This window comes from Bidens hawaiensis, unplaced genomic scaffold, assembly GCF_021521415.1.
Source record: "Bidens hawaiensis isolate Kalapana, Puna unplaced genomic scaffold, B.hawaiensis_p1.1 tig00019326_1, whole genome shotgun sequence".
Classification (NCBI taxonomy): Eukaryota; Viridiplantae; Streptophyta; class Magnoliopsida; order Asterales; family Asteraceae; genus Bidens; species Bidens hawaiensis.
Window position 1 is genome coordinate 6,584 of NW_027492932.1, and position 12,459 is coordinate 19,042.

Sequence of the window (12,459 nt, forward strand, 5' to 3'; positions counted from 1 at the left end):
TGTAATACAAATATAATTTAATTTTCAAACCATTTTAAAATAATATTTGCATCATCATATATTGTGTGTGTGGAAAAGGAAGGGGGGGGGGGGGGGGGGTGCTCAAAGTTAGCTATAACTTAATCCAGAAAATCTGTCGTAAGCATATATCATAGTACATACCTGCATAGACTATATATATGCATATATAGATAAGAGTCGAATGAGAAGAAACAAGAGAGCGTGCACAAGAATTAGGGTCAATCATATTTCATACATGCTATAAATAACCAAAAAATCAATTATAAGATGGGAGGAGGCCGTTCACCATGCTGTGACAAAACTAAGGTGAAGAAGGGGCCATGGAGTCCCGCGGAGGACGTCAGACTCGTCTCTTTCATCCAGAAACACGGCCACCCTAACTGGCGTTCTCTCCCCAAACAAGCAGGTAGTTACCTTCACTATTATGTATATTATGATCCATGGGCTAATTTAAGTTTAACAAGTTAACCGATACTATGCATGCATCATGTAATGATAGAATAATTAAGTTGTTTAATTGATTAAAGTGTTGGCCGGTTTGATTTGATTTGCAGGTTTGCTAAGATGTGGAAAAAGCTGCCGTCTAAGATGGATAAATTACCTAAGACCTGACGTCAAGAGAGGCAATTTCACTCCAGAAGAAGAACGCTCAATTATTCATCTTCACGCCACCTTTGGAAACAAGTAATTAGCCATGTCATGCTTCAGTTACTTAATTATAACATATATTAACATGTTATTATGGTGATTTTCTTGGAAACATTTATGATCATCTAGCCAAGTATATATGTCTAGATGTACAGTTATTATTTTTTTTTTCATTTTTTAATTCTTGTAACTCTAGCTAGTTCGCTACCATGCAAGCGAACTCAACAAGTTCTCACTTGCCACCCATGCCAACTTGACACCAATGAATCTTAAAAACTTGCATGGGTTGGGTTATTAGAGTAGTGAACCGCCTATATGTGCAATAATTTTAGAAAACACCTAAAAGTAGTTAACTAATCCTAAACTATCTACTATAAATTCCTATCATAGCATTTTTAACAAGTTGATGGGTCCATGGGCTCAGGTGGTCGAAAATCGCGTCTCACTTCCCAGGACGAACGGACAACGAGATCAAGAATGTATGGAATACTCATTTGAAGAAAAGATCACTCCTCATGAATAACAATAATGATGCCACCAAAATTCTAACACCATCATCATCATTTGCTTCCAACGTCTCAAACGAGCTCACACATGAAGAAAAAACTTTGAATCCGAAAGTGACAGAATCGAAAGAAACCGCAGGTGCAATCTTGGTTGAAGATATAAATGATCAACCATCAACCCCATCTTCAACCATATCCTTCAAATCCCGCGATTCAGGTCAAGATAAACCTCTATATCATGATGAAGAAATCAAGAACAATCTTGAAACACCATTAGAGTATGAGGTTGATCAGTTTTGGGACATGTTGGAGCCACAACCAGTAACCGATGATGAAATGTTGGAAGTTGAAAATTGGGTTAGATTGTTAGAGAAGGAACTTGGATCAGAGGGTCCAACTAGTCAACCCGACGACCAAAATAAAACCATGGGCGAGGAGCAAGCCATATGGTGCAAAATAAGTGATCAAATATCTCCATTGTGGCCTACTTCACCTATGAATTTTGGGTTCTAGCAGTTAGGTGTGGCTTGAAATTAATTAGATGTTCATGTTAGAATTGGCAACCTTGTGATAGGACATCTAGCTAGCCATAGCCATAGCTAAGTCCACCATTGCTGTACTAGTCAAGGGAGCTACATACTTATGACTTTATCAAATTCTAGTGGGCAGGGAGGGCCAGACTTTTTATTTAAATACGAAATTTGAAACTTTGTATAAAGTAAAATATAAAGTAATACAAAAAAGTAAAAAACTATATATACATATAGAACTAGTAATAAGCATGGTTATGGACTAGAATTGAACACACACATACATGCCTATATCATATATGTGTGTTTTGGTTTTATATTTTTATAAGCGGTCGGTTTGGTTATAAACGATTTTATATTTAAAATAGTAGTGATACTTGTACAACATATGATACAAAAAATTTTATATATTTAAAACAACGTTTATTCGGTCGGTAAAACACAACCGTTTTATTTGGTCGGTATCAGCTATGTTTGTTACGTTTCGAAAGTAAACCCAAAAATAAAAGTTGCTACAGTGGGGACTTGAACTTAGATTGATTACGATTAGTATAACAAGAATTTATTAAGCATTCCATCAACCATCAAACCAACTCTAACAATTTAAATAAACCTTGAAAGTAATTACATAAATAGTAAAAAGTCATAATCGTAAAAAACTTTGTGACACAAAAGTTCTCAATTATACTAATTTATAATATGCCAAGTTTAAATAACCATGCCATTTTAATTTAAAAATAAAAGGTTAAATCACATATATTCCTCAACACCATCACCAATTGATACATAGATGACTAAACTTGGGTCCGCAAGTTCGTTCTTAATTACATGATGATATTGAAATACAAATTAAAGAAACATTAATCTAACCCTTGATAGGCTTAGTTTAACGTCTCGATCGAGAATGGATTAACACCAACCTAACCCCGAGTGGGCTTAGCTTGATGTTCTCCGGAGATCGCTATAACAAATGTTCAAGTCTCCGACGACTGCTAGCATGCAAAATAGAAACGTGAGCTCGTTAAGATAAGGGGAATAGGGGTGGGGGTCTTCTCGTAACCATCCTCCGGCATGAGAATCAGTATGGTAAGTGATAGGTATTCTTAGAGAAGTTGAGAGTGAGCCGGATCCTTTTGCCGTTATTCTTCAAGTGATATTTATAGTTGAAAGGAGGGAGAATGATTGGACCAGATGTCCCACCCAATGGAACATTCTATTCTTATGGTTGTGCATGATAGCGGCTCCTGATTGGTCAGACAGCTAGCATACGGAAATCCTTGTCGTGGGTAGGTACGGTGTTGGCCTTCATTGGTCCATCGTGCATTCGTGGATAGTACGGGTATCCAAGCCTGTGATTGGCTCTTCCCTTCTTTATCACGTGCTAACATGTGCTTGGTCACGACAAGTCCTCCGCTGGACTTCTTTCGTTGTGGATTACGAAGTGTTAAATCAGAGGGAGATTTATGTATCTTACTATGGAAGGTACTCTTCCTACGAGTGGTTATGTTTGATCATGTTTCCTGCGGCTGTCTTATTACCGTAGATTCTCCGCGACTGCGGGGGAGTTATTTCTCGCGCTTAGTGGATTAGTACCCTACCTCCACAAGTCCCCCCAGTCCATTGTTGATTCCGCGATCGGTTCTACGGGTGGAATAGTGGACTAATCTTTTGTCTTTGCTGTTTTATTTTTGACGGTTATTTATAAGGTTATTTATGGTGGTAGCTTATGACTGTCTTTCTGACTTATAGCTGTGGTGACGTTGTTGCTCGTATGGATCTAAACTTTATATACTCCAGGTGATTATGAATGTCTTTGCATGGCAGCGCATTAATTTTCTACTTCCGCGCTGTGTGCCTTTCCCTTATTGGTTGTTTCAGTGTGATGATTCTAGCTGTCCGTCTACCGCATTTATTTTCTTGGGTATAAATAGATGATGGGTGCCATGCTTTGTTTATTATATTTTTGGGTCTTCTCATGACCTTTCTTTCCACCTTGTTCGCTTTCTTTTTTTGCAATTCATTGCTTGACTGGTGTGTTGCTTGGTCCAAAATCATCCCCTATATTTTAGGTATATACTTTATTCGTGGCGATGCTCTCGGACCAGGCTTCATCCCTGCTAAGCGTTGTTGTTTTTGTGCTCCACCTGGTATCCTATTTTCACGTATTATTTAATGGGTTATTCCGCGTCATTTTGCCGCAAAAGGTTCCTTATGCGAAATTATTCGATTAGGTAGTAACTAAGTTGAAACTAGATTTTTTGTACGGATAGGATTTTACTACAAGTGGGTCTGATCACTGTTACGTCAGACGGCGCCTGTCCCATCACTCGCTTCGTCTGTCCGCGCGTGTTTTGCACGCTCCCACTTGTTTGAAATTTGAAATTCCCGCGTGACGTGTCATGTTCTTATTGGACCTTCTGTTTTTTCCAGAATTTCCTTTTTTAACCCAAACCTTGACTTGACCCCGTCTAGGATGCTTTTGTTGACTCTCTCTACCTGGCCATTGCCTTGTGGGTGTACCACAGATGTGAACACTTGTTTGATGTTTAACTCCGCCAACCGTTCTTGAAGGTTCTTATCGGCAAACTGGATGCCATTATCATTGACCATCGTTTGTGGTAGCCCGAATTGGCATATGATAAATTCCCAAATGAAATTTTAGATGGTAATCGTGCTAATGGACGCCAACGGTTTGGCCTCAACCCATTTTGTGATATAGTCGATTGCTACCACCAAGAACGTTACCTTTCCAGTGCTTCAGGGAAAGGTCCCATGATATCGATGGCCCATTTTTGAAATAGCCATGTTGATGAGACTAAGATCAGGTCATTCTCGGGTCTCAAGGTTTTAGGCGCGTGCCTTTGACATGAGTCACACTTTCTCAATTCTTTCATTGCATCCACATACATTCCGGGCCAATAGTACCCATCATTGGTTATCTTGGCTACTACCATCCTTGGTCCTATGTGCAATCCGTAGATACCTTCATGGATCTCTCTGATCAGGTAGCTGGCGTCGTTCGCGTTAAAACAACGAAGTAGCGGGCCTAGGAAAGATCTTCTATACAGGATTCCGTCTCAGAATTGATATTGCAAGGCTTTGTGCCTTATCTTTTGGGCCTCTGATCTCTTCTGTGGAAGGATTCCTTCCGCTAGAAAATATTTGATTAGAGCCATCTATGTTTCTTCGGAGTATGTGTGATGCACACGTGTCTTGGCAGAACAGAAGGTTCTGCCAAGGTTTCCACCCGCACATCTTTTGCTAGGTGTTCAAAAGTTGTACCTACCAACTTACTTAGTGCATCTGTGGACTTATTTTCACTTCGCTTGATGTGAACGACTTTGCAGGATGCAAAGTTCTGGATCAATTGTCTAGCTTGTTCCAAGTATGATTCCATGACTTCATCTTTTGCTTCATAAGTCTCGTTGACCTGACTAGCTATAAGCATTGAGTCCACCTTAGCTTCGATGTGTCGTGCACCAAACTTGTTGGCTATATGCAAGTCTGCCAAGAAGGCCTCGTATTCTGTCTCATTGTTGGTGCTTTTGAAGTCTAGGCGGATGGTATATGTGAACTCTGGTTTACTTGGGCTTACTAATTTCAGGCCAGCTCCTGACACTTCCTCGTTGGATGCCCCATCTATAAACACCATCCATTTTTCATTTTCCTCATGTACTTTTGATGGTTCTTCCTCCACTTTGCACTCTTCTTCTTTCTCGCTCGGTACTTCTGCGATGAAATCTGCTACTACCTGGCCTTTTATTGCCCGTCTAGGCTTGTATTGCAGGGCGTGCTCTCCTAATAATTCGATAACCCACTTTTCCAATCCCTGAAAGTTCTGGTTTGCGGAGTACATTATGAATCTTATAATTTGTTAACACATTGATCGGATGACGTTCAGAGTCGCCTTGAGGCATATATCAAGGTTAGAACTAACTTTTCCATTGTAGAGTACCTTGTTTCGACGCCCACGTGAGTTCTGCTGACGTAATAGATCGGTGTCTGGACCTTTTTTCGATCTACTAGCAGGATTGCTCCTACCGCTTTGTTTGATGCTAGTTCTTCTCCCTTTTGTGAGACCGTCAACATTGCTAACTCCATTAGGCAATTCTTTACTTCTTGGAAAGCTTGTTCTGCCTCTGGCGTCCACCGAAATTGAGATTTCTTCAAGCAATTTCTCAGTGTTCCTACGAATGGGAATGACTTGGTGGCGTGGTTTGCTAGGAACCTGTTCATATCAACCTTCCGTTCAATGTTTGCATTTCTTTTAGGGATTTCGAGGATGGCATGCGTGGATTGCCTGCACCTTCTCGGGGTTGGACTTAAAGCCATCATTTGTTACCATGACCTAGAGGAATTTACCCTCCTATATTCTAAACGAGCATTTGCTTGGGTTTAGTTTCATGCTAATCTTTCGCAGCCTTTTGAGTGTGTCTTATATGTCTTGGAGCATTTGATCTTCCTCTAGGATTTTGATGACCAAATCATCCATCTATACTTCTAGATTATTTCCAATCTGTTCCCCGAATTGTTGATCCATCAGTCGTTGGTTTGTGGCTCCCGCATTTTTTAGTCCAAAGGGCATCATTTTGTAACAGAATGTGCCTTTGTCTGTGCGGAAAGCCGTTTTTTCTTGGTCTTTTTTTGCCATGTGGATCTAGTGGGTATCCTTTGTACATATCTAAAAAACATCTTAAGCGATATGGTGCTAACGCGTCAACTTTTAGGTCTATCTCCGGCAGTAGGTAGCAATCTTTAGGGCAGGCTTTGTTTAAGTCTTTGTGATCAATGCACATTCTCCATGCTCATTTGCTTTTAGGTATCATCACCGGGTTTGCTACACCATGTTTGATACCGTATCTCTCGGATAATTCTTGCCTTCAACAGCTCATGCACTTGATCGTTCATTGCTTTTGTTTGCTCGGGGCCCATCTTTCGTCTCTTTTGGACGATTGGGGTGAATTGTGACATTCATCATTTTTTATTTGTATTTGTATTCGTTAAACCGACCCGTTTTGTCGTTTTAGTGTATTCTTGTTTATCGTTCATCAATAATATAATATTCACAATGATTTACAGTTATCGATTGTTCATTTCTATTCATTTTGATCGATTATTGAAACTCCAAGGTTTAAAAGTTATAATTTTAAAGGTTTATAATAAGTTTAAACAATTTTCAAACTATATGAGTATAATATAAAAAATATCCAAGTATTATAACTTTCATTACAATATTAATACATTTCAAAGTTCAAGGACTAATTGGTATTTATATTTTGATTTCTGTTTTAAAAGAACTTGAAACTTCAGGAGTTAAATGTGTAAATTAATTTAAATTAATAATATTATATTAAACCCAACCCATCCCCCTCCATCCCGTCCGTTTTTCCGGCACCAGCTTCCAGCAAGCCGAGTGCATCTTCGGCGACCTCTTAAACACGTTATAACTCGCAATTTAAATCAATTAACGGCTCGTACAAACTTTAAACACTAACAGCGACCATTAATCATCGACCATAACGCGTATTAATGTCTAATAATGTGCGAATTAAACCGTAAAACCGCCGGAATAAAATTATTAACCCAATAACGAGCTTGAAGTCCATATGCTCCAATTGAAACTATATAAAGCACCTAATCTATCATCTAAACTTGCTACTAACATCAAATTCAACTAAAATGCTCTCTTTAATCACGAAGTCATTCGTCCAAGTTCAAACTCCGGCCAACCTCCATTACCGCCCATTCATTACAATTCCAAGTATTTTTTATATGCAAATGAATTGTTTTAATCAGTAGATTAAAAACCCCTAACTTAATTTCATCGTACATGGAACGGATGTACCAAATTAAGAACCTAGGGTTTTAAGCTTAAAGAAGAACTTGATTTATTTGTAAGTATTGATGTTTATGTTATTATATCAATTAGCAAGCTGGTCCAGTGGTTTGTTCTCTTGTGTGTGGACTAAAGGACCCAAGTTCGAACCCGGGTCAGCCCATTTCTTTTTGTTTCATTTTTTCTAAAACCATTTTTCTTTATAAAATAAACCAAATAAAATTGTTAAATTATTATATATTAAATAAAATTATTTTAAATTAACTAAAATCAATTATAAATTATTTTTATTCAATTTGCATCTAAAAACTAACTTTTCATATCCATCAAGTTTTCGCGAAACCCATTAATATTATATTATTTCCTTTTCGTTAATATCATAATATGCTATAATAATCGTATTCGGGATAAATATTCTATCGTTAAAATCGGTGTTTCATAAATAATATAATTCTCATACTAAACTATTAATTAAATAATGTTAAAATAATAATAAATCATTAAATTACCGTTAAGGCTTAAAATAATATTATAATATAAAATGCTATAGAATAAAAAAATATATGCATAATTTCTAAAACTAAATCATTTAACTTTTATAATTCCGTTAGTTAGTCTTTAATTTTGTGTTTTTATTATATATTTCGTGAGGTTCGATCAATTCGATTCCTTTAACACGCTCTCGGCATTTATATCTATATTATCTCCAACTTCAAAGCGCGAGTTTCTCACACTCCCTTCTTAACGCTTTTATGCACCTTCGGGGTAGCATATATATTCTACTAAAATAATTGCTTAGTTATTCGTATATTCAAACTACAATTCATATCATGGACTTGTGTGTTACTTGATTACTTGCTCATATTTTACTTGCACGTGGTAGCCTCAATAAGTATGATCATACCCTTTGCACTCAGGACTATTTTTTATGAGTGGAAAAGGGCCTCATTATCCGAGTACGTTGGTCGTTATCAATTGGAAAGGACCTTGCTTACACGATTATTACACATGTCACATGGAATGTATGATTTTATTATTATATATAAACAAAACTTGTGTGAACTCACCAATTATTTTTTTTAGTTGTCTTGTATTTTATATGTATGCTACAGGGACAATTATTAGTGGATGAAGCATTGGAGAAGACACTAGTACTTAGGTTATATTAATAAATGGACAAGTTGTTTAACTTTTCTTATAATAAAATGTATTTCTTTGTTTACGAACTTGTGTATTTGATGCTTAAATTAACTAATGATAATATTGTCGCTTAATAGTGTCACATGTGTTTTGAGCAATTTGTACGTCCAGTCAGGCGTGTCCGCTTTAAGCCGGGGTGTTACAGATTGATATCAGAGTCGTGATTATAAGATAGGAGATTAGACTTAGTGTTCTAGTTAGTTATAGCTTATCTTATTTATTTGTTTAGGGTTGCATTATTAGAAATTATGTGGGCTATATTTGTTTGTTCAATGCACATGCTTTATATTTTATTATTATTGATTCGTTTTCGCCTCATGTACACAAGCACACACACAAGTCCAAGGCCTATGCCTAAAACAAAGATTTTCAAACATTTTCAACAATTGATTTTTCGATTTTCGATATTTATTCTTCTTAAAGATGGTTCTACATGGCGGTTATTTAGTAACTGGAAGGGGACGTACTAGTTTTTTGAACTCTTGACACCAAGGTTATTGAGACATAAGGATAAGCAATGCGCCTATATCCCAATTAAACGCGGGACCTGGTTGCTTACCTGGAGAGTTCAGAAAGGGCATGAAACCTATCATGCCAAAACATACCACATAAAACGCCATACGAATCACAAATTTAAGCTTTCAACGTGACCATGTTCCCTTTGCGAAAGGAATATGGTTACACTCATAAGGATGCCATATAAGTCATGGTGGTTCATGCGACGTGTGACTTCGACCCTCAATGTTTTACAATGTGCTTTAATTGAAATTCTGTCAAGTCATGGTGATACACAAATACCCAGCTTTCGGTTCGATTTGATTACACATTTTGATTTTTGTGTTGGAATATAAAAGTCCATATGGTGGTTCATGAGAACTCTAAGTTTCACACAACGCTTATTATTATTGTTATGGTTTTCATATTTAACAAACTTTAACACTAACAGAAAAAAGGCCTTCAATGACACGCATTGCTTGTCATTGATGGGTACAGATGACACGCAAATGCGCGTCGTTGAAGCCTCTGTCATAAACAAAATATGACATGCACCTGCGTGCCATATTTTATGACACGCTTTAATGACACTCATTTGTGACACGCGTTTATGACATACAAGTATGACACGCTTTCGCTACTCACATTTATGACACCAATTTATGACAAGCATTTATGCGTCTTATCGTATACTTTAAAAAATATATTGTATAATATATATTGTATAATTACTAATTTTCACATTAATTACAAAAATGCACAAATATAGCATCAAATATATATATATATATATATATAACAAAGCTCGCTTTGTTTGTTTTTAGGTTCTTACCCTAATTGAATAGGGCTCGCTTTAGGTGATGCGTTGTTTTATTATGTTATTGATGCCATTTTGGGTGCTTTGGGTCTTCTCGACATTGGGCAGCGCCGACCCTTTTCATTAAAGAAGATGTAAGATGTTCATTACCTTTTATATCATTATATTATGTAACATCCTAGAAAATCCCATAAATATTGTGGACTAAAGTTGTCAACTTTGAAAGTTATAGGATTAAAAATATTCTCAAGATAAGTCATGAGAAAAATGAAATAAGAAAAATAAGCATCTTATGGTAAGGAAATAAGAAAAATCAATCCCATATGGAAAGGTAGAAGAAAAGGGAAGTATTCCCCATGGGTATAAATAAGGAAGAAAAGTTTCATCCCGCATGGAAACAAGAAAAGAATTGGAAGCCCTTTATAAGGAAGCAAGTTTCCACAGAAATGTTTTAATGTGGCTAACCACTCTCCAGAGTCCTAGCGGAGGGTGCGAAGCATCCGACGCGCATTCGCATAAACACGGACTCGGACTCGGGCAATGGGCGTAATGTGACGTCTTGATAGCGCACTTTGCACTTAAAACGCTCGGATCTCCGCGAAGGGGCCGCTTTAGTATATTTGGAAAATGAAAGTATGATCAAGAAGTGGCAAGTTATCAAAGACGAGGGACTAAAAAGTAAAAATCTGAATTCCGGAACCCATCGCGCTACGCGATGAGCCTAAGCACAGGTCCATTGCGCTACGCGATGGTCTATGATGACGCAGCAACATGTGTCGCAACGGGGGGACACGTGGCAGACGCTAGGGCTGAGTCAGCAGCCACGCGTCAATTGTCAAACATCGCTCTACGCGATGCCCTAGAGGAAGGGACCATCTCGCTACGCGATGGTGCCCAATTTCAGCTATAAATAGGGGGTTCACAGCACACTTCCATCTCACACCAAAATCACACAAACACACTTTTACACACACTTAGTCTCGGGAATCGTGCCGGTCTTGTGGAACGTGCCAAGCTCCGAAACTCGGACAGTTTAAGATCAAGAACGCGAAGTAGAGTAGCAGTGCCGCTCGATCATTCATAGGCAGTTAACTCTAAATACCTGTGTGAGGTAGGGGTTCTGATTAAGTTATTACTTTATTATTATTATTATAATAGCTTAAACCATAGTCGGGGTATAGCCCGAACCTTGATCACTGTTAAACATAATATAGCTTTTCATAAGCAAAACTTATAGTTAATTGTTGTTTCTTCATGATTAAGAAACGTAATCATGCAAAGGGTATAGTTAATATAGTATTACTTAATGATTAAGATACCATTCATTCGCACAGGTTATAGTTAAAGTAATGTTTATTCTTGAAGAAGAAACCTGGTATAAATGTTTCTTCCTGAAGAAGAAACTTGATATATAATTAATCATTAAACAAAAGGACTGAAGGTCCAAATGTTTTATACAAACAAATAATTTGTCAAGGTTACAGCTATACAAAACAGACTACGGGGTCTGAAGCTAGATCGTTGATCTAGATATTTATACAAATGTTAATTTCGTACTATAGGTCCGAGATAACAGTCAATTAATCAATCAGAAAGCTGAAAACAGAAACAGGAATCAGTAACAGAAACTGATTTACAGACATGGGTCAGTAGCAGAAACTGATCAGTATACAGGAATCAGTGTCAGAAACTGATTACAATTATAAAAGGTGAATACGCCCTAAACTTTTACAACTATTTTAGAGTTTGAACTGTTTGCATAGGATTTACGAATCCTTAAAACTTTGTGTTACAATAATAAGAAACGGGCATACTCAAATTAAGAATATACATGTGCCTGGATCCATTCATACATGGTGACTCGGAGTTCCCCGAGGCCATGCATATCATCAAACACGCCTCTGGAAGTCTAAGGACTGTTTAGAGAAATGATATTGTGTATATGATTAATTGTACATGTACTTAGGGTAATTTTATCCTAATTAAGTTGGGTGCCTAATGAGTGTTGTCATAAAGGTATTATTGTTGTTTTCACAATGGTATTGAATCAGTGTCAGCGTCATTCACCGGCTGTGTGCTGACGTGTTTTTCCCCACATTTCAGGGAAACTGAAAAGAATAGAACTGACAGGCAAGACAGATAGAAGATTGGAGATATAGTCATTAAAGGTGATCTGATGGCTCAGATATTTCATTCATAATATTATTAAAGAATTATATTTAAAAAGGGCAGGTTTTTGAATTATCAAACAGGTATTCTAACCCGACATTTTATAAATGAATATTATATTTTAAAGTCTTCCGCTAAAACAAACCCGCAACTCTGATATATTTTCAAAACAAATACCAACTAACGGGTGTTGCACCTAGGCCTTAAGTCAAGGTGTGACATATTGTAATTAGGTTA

At 37.2% G+C, this 12,459-nt stretch overlaps 1 pseudogene across 1 annotated transcript; it reads left to right on the forward strand.

Annotated features, from left to right (window-relative positions):
* The first annotated feature begins 233 nt into the window (after positions 1-233).
* LOC143558120 (transcription factor MYB14 pseudogene) lies at positions 234-1,688 on the forward strand (annotated as a pseudogene). Its single transcript, XR_013139679.1, has 3 exons — positions 234-427; positions 576-705; positions 1,094-1,688. The product of XR_013139679.1 is annotated as a transcription factor MYB14 pseudogene (transcript).
* Positions 1,689-12,459: the final 10,771 nt, after the last annotated feature.